At 41.9% G+C, this 5,457-nt stretch overlaps 1 long non-coding RNA gene across 1 annotated transcript; it reads left to right on the forward strand.

Moving 5' to 3' along the window:
• The first annotated feature begins 1,539 nt into the window (after window positions 1-1,539).
• LOC125555633 lies at window positions 1,540-2,673 on the forward strand. The gene is made up of 3 exons (XR_007304788.1): window positions 1,540-1,816; window positions 1,898-1,979; window positions 2,513-2,673. It is a non-coding gene; the product is annotated as an uncharacterized LOC125555633 (long non-coding RNA).
• Window positions 2,674-5,457: the final 2,784 nt, after the last annotated feature.

The raw sequence follows: 5,457 nt of genomic DNA on the forward strand, positions 1-5,457 counted from the left end.
TTTGTGCATCCAACAATCTATTTTTAGTCAGTTGATTTAGTGTAGAAATGTGACGATGTAGTGGATCGGGTGAGGCTTATTTGTGTAATTCGCTTCACCCACATGTATTTTCTGTGGCCCTCAAATTTGCTCATGGCTCTGAGGTAGTGAGGTGCTGTCTGACTGGCTGGTAGCTGCTAGGTTTTTCTCACCACAGAATCTATAGTGTCTTTCCCTTTCCTAAGGCTAGTTATAAATTTATATCTGGCACAGGGAAAGCGGGAATGGATCAGATTCTGATCGGCTATTTGTCAAGGAGTACTGCTGCATATCAACAAGAAGTACATAGGGCTATTTGACGGACTCACTTCGTAGCTATAGTAGCCGGTGCTTAGCTCTGTATGGTGGTCGTTGCTTCGTTGAATTGCTTGGTGTTGCTGTAGCCATAGTATCCAGTGCTGCTGTTTCCACAATCGTCACATCTTCTGAAATAGAGTGATTGGTTTGAATTCAAGTGCAGAATATAGGCAAATGGGTGCTAGCTGTACATATTAATTGCCTCCGTTCAGTGTCGATTTCTTCAGTGTACTACTGCTAGTGTCGATTGATGCATTGGTTTGAGTTTGATTTAGTCAGGCAGTTTTAGTAATTCATTTTTAGATTAATTTGACATGTGTTCGATGAACTACGTAATACTCCCTCTGTCTCAAAATATAAAACGTCTTTTGGTCTAAATGTTATCCAGTACTATTGCCTACATGCTTCTAGCGACTGATGCTTTTAATCTTACTCAGTTTTTATGCTTTAGATCGCTTCCTCCATGACACCCCGATCCGGGCGGCGGCGGCAGCGATTGCGTCAACAATAAAGTGTGCCTAACTCTGCATCTATAACTGGCATGTCTTCTTTGGACGGTCAACTGCTTCCTCCTCACATTGAAATCTCGACCCCTTTCTTGTTGATGGACTCGTTGACTGATTCGTATGTGCGTGGATGCAGGGTGCAGGTGCTCTACTACGCGCTACTCCGGACGTGTCACCTGGACAGATGTTCTGCTTGTTTTTGAGCTACTGCCACTTGTTTTTGTTGGTAATCTGAGCACTTGTTAGTTTAGTCAGGTAGGAGATTAGAGTGAAATGATCCTGTAGGAGGTCCTGGACGATGATGTGCAAACAATTATTTTCTCTAGCATTAGTATGTCAAATTTTTCTAAGTTAGTACATGAGGATTCTACTAGCTGACATACTAATGTTGGTCAACGAGTGATGCTTCATAGCGGACAACTACTGGTTTTAATATGCAAACAACAGCAGTGCCAGAGATGCTATGTAATAATTAATGTGTACTTGTTGAAAGTTCTTGCTTATATTAGTGTCTCTTATTTCTTTTCTAATTAATGTCTCTCGGTTTTGTTCTAGTTAATGTGTAACTGAGAATGAACATACTTCTCTCTTTTTAGACTGCTAGATTGCACAAGTTGAACGTTCTGCTCTAGTTTAAACAAGTTGGGATCCATCAATATAATAGGACTTTGTTTGCATTTCACCTAGCTTGTAACCAATATCCTTATTGCTAATTTACCTCAAGTTTATCTAACATGGTTGAAATGAGCGCTGTAAAGTTTCATGTCTAAGCTCAATTTTTATCCTAAGTCCTGAAGTAATTATTTTGGTTACATCATAGTTTGCTGAGAATATTAACTTGAACATTGTATGTATGCCCTGATGCATGTACACACACGGTTCAGCAAATATTGAGCTACAGCGAAACAACCTGGAGCTAGAGAACATCAAGGATAAGATCAAGGAAGTTCTTGCCTTGTTGGCAACATTGTGAGGTTCGTGCATCATTAGGATTGCTTGAGTGATCTCAGTACTGTCATTGTGATGTTCCTAACCTCCCTCTTTTCGCTATCCAGACCATGACCAAGCATGACAAGAAGGGAGGCTCGTCAACCACCTACCAGCACACCTATCATGACCGATGATGAGACGCTGAAGGTGCGCTTCTTGTTTGTACATTCCTTGCTTGGTTGGTGTCATGGAGATATGCATGTGCCATGTGTTGTACGACCTCTCTGTTTTTGTTTCTTGTCATATGTACTTATCTGTTGGCTTGTCCCTTATGTAATACCCACATGGACTATCATATTGGTGGTTGGCTAACGAATTGCATTGAAAATATACTGTTCTTCATCGCCTAATGATTTTGGTTGCCGATAACAGGACCTATAGTTAGTAAACCTGCAATTAGCAAGTTATGTTTATGGTCTATCATGCTGAAATACAAAAAATGTTTTGTGTCACATGCTTAACATACTTTGAACTATATACCTAGTTCGGCTGTAGAGAAAAATGCACCTGGTTCTTTAACACATTGAACTATTCAGCCTACCTACTCAAACTACCATCAGTATCCAACAAACGGCTATGGAAATAATTTTTGCCATCAATCCTTTGTTTTAAACAAGTATTAATATTTGGCAGGACAAAAAGTTGCAAATTCTGATGATGGTTTATGTTCCTTCTTTTAGGTTACGAGAGATGATGCTGGAGAGAAGCCCTTCTTATAGGTCTGCACATAAGCGGAAGTTCCTGGGTATGCAAGATTCGATGGTTAAACTGGTTGATGTGATGTGAATGAGTGTATGGAAACTGGTTGTTGTGATGTGAATGAGTGTATGTAGTTTCACGTGTTCAATTCTGTATAGCATATTGTAATAAACTTATTTTAGCTATTATTTGAAGATTTTCATATGCTTTCTCTCTTCTGTCTGTTTGATATATACATATATATTGCTTATTAATAAGCTGTGAAAAATCTGACATTTGGGACCCATCTGTAAACTAGAGCTGGGAAAAAAAGTTGGAAATAAAAAATAAATTGACTGCAAAATGTTGTGCGCTAGAAAATAAAAAGGCCAAATTGTAGGCCAGGCCCATGTAGCTAACCGAAATTAACATAAAATACATATATTAAAAGGGCTTGCCAAAAAAATACATGGGCCGAATTACTGGGTCAGACCCATGTAGCTAATAAAAGCACAGGAAAAAAATACATTAAAAAGGTTGAATTGTTGGGCTAGGCCCATGTAGAAAATCGAATTGGACCGGGCTGATTCTTGTGCCACATCAGATTGCCACGTCGGATGCCTACGTGGCCTGGGGAGGCTGCTACTGACCAGAACAAAACAATAGGCATATTTTGGTCGTAACCGTCTACGACCTTCTCACAGAGAAGGTCGTTAATTTCAGTTTATGACCGCCAGCTTTTGACCTTCTGTTTTTGGTCACAAAAAGGTCGCAAATGATAAACAATGACCTTTCAGTGACCAATAGTCAAGGTCATAAGTTGACATATTTCTTGTAGTGCTTGATCGGATTCCTTCATTTTGATTTGATGGTATCCGGAATATGCGTCAAGAAAACACAGTGAGTCGTGTCCTGCGGTGGCGTCAATGATTTGATCGATGCGGGGGAGGGGGAAGGGATCTTTGGGGCATGCCTTGTTGAGGTCTTTAAAATCGACACACATGCGCCAGGATTTGTCCTTCTTTGGTACCATCAGCAAATTTGCCAGCCAGTCCGGGTGTTCTATTTCTCTAATGAATGCGGCCTCGATTAGCTTGGCTAGCACTTTGATACGTCTCCAACGTATCTATAATTTTTGATTGCTCCATGCTATATTATCTACTGTTTTGGGCAATATTGGGCTTTATTATCCACTTTTATATTACTTTTGGGACTAACCTATTAACCGGAGGCCCAGCCCAGATTTGCTGTTTTATGCCTATTTCAGTGTTTTGAAGAAAAGGAATATCAGACGAAGTCGAAACGGAACGAAATCAACTGGAGAAGTTATTTTTGGAAGGAAACACACCCGATGGACTTGGACCCCACGTCAAGGAAGGAACAGGTGCTCACGAGGGTGGGGGCGCCCCCCCTAGGGCGCGCCCCCTGTCTCATGGGGCCCTCGTGGCTCCCTTGACGTACCTCTTCCACCCATATATACCCACGTGACCTAAAACTTCCAGAACGCAACATAGATCGGGAGTTCCGCCGCCAGAAGCCTCCGTAGCCACCAAAAACCAATCTAGACCCGTTCCGGCGCCCTGCCGGAGGAGGCAATCCTTCTCCGGTGGCCATCTTCATCATCCCGGTGCTCTCCATGATGAGGAGGGAGTAGTTCTCCCTCGGGGCTGAGGGTATGTACCAGTAGCTATGTGTTTGATCTCTCTCTCCCGTGTTCTTGATTTGGCACGATCTTGATGTGTCGTGAGCTTTGCTATTATAGTTGGATATTATGTTTCTCCTCCCCCTCTTCTCTCTTGTAATGAATCGAGTTTCCCCTTTGAAGTAATCTTATCGGATTGAGTCTTTAAAGATTTGAGAACACTTGATGTATGTCTTGCCGTGGATATCTGTGGTGACAATGGGATATCACGTGATTCACTTGATGTATGTTTTGGTGATCAACTTGTGGGTTCCGCCCATGAACCTATGCATAGGGGTTGGCACACGTTTCCGTCGTGATTCTCCGGTAGAACTTTGGGGTACTCTTTGAGGTCCTTTGTGTTGGTTGAATAGATGAATCTGAGATTGTGTGACGCATATCGTATAATCATACCCACGGATACTTGAGGTGACATTGGAGTATCTAGGTGACATTGGAGTATCTAGGTGACATTAGGGTTTTGATTGATTTGTGTCTTAAGGTGTTATTCTAGTACGAACTCTAGGGCTGTTTGTCACACTTATAGGAATAGCCCAACGGATTGATTGGAAAGAATAACTTTGAGGTGGTTTCGTACCCTACCATAATCTCTTCGTTCGTTCTCCGCTATTAGTGACTTTGGGGTGACTCTTTGTTGCATGTTGAGGGATAGTTATGTGATCCAATTATGTTAGTATTGTTGAGAGGACTTACACTAGTGAAAGTATGAACCCTAGGCCTTGTTTCCACACATTGCAATACCGTTTACGCTCACTTTTATCACTTGCTACCTTGCTGTTTTTATTATTTCAGATTACAAATACCCATATCTACTATCCATATACCAATTGTATCACCATCTCTTCACCGAACTAGTGCACCTATACAATTTACCATTGTATTGGGTGTGTTGGGGACACAAGAGACTCTTTGTTAATTGGTTGCAGGGTTGCTTGAGAGAGACCATCTTAATCCTACGCCTCCTATGGATTGATAAACCTTAGGTCATCCACTTGAGGGAAATTTGCTACTGTCCTACAAACCTCTGCACTTGGAGGCCAAACAACGTCTACAAGAAGAAGGTTGTGTAGTAGACATCACACTTCCCCCATAGCTTGGCGTTTGGGTTCGGAGAAGTGCCGCAATGTTTGCATGACCGGTTTGTGTCCCTTCAATATATTGAGGCTGTGTTCGGCCAGCTCGCGTGGGATTCCTAGCATATCAGAAGGGTGCCACGTGAATATATCCCAATTCTCGCGCAGGAGC

Source organism: Triticum urartu, chromosome 5, assembly GCF_003073215.2.
Source record: "Triticum urartu cultivar G1812 chromosome 5, Tu2.1, whole genome shotgun sequence".
Taxonomy (NCBI): domain Eukaryota; kingdom Viridiplantae; phylum Streptophyta; class Magnoliopsida; order Poales; family Poaceae; genus Triticum; species Triticum urartu.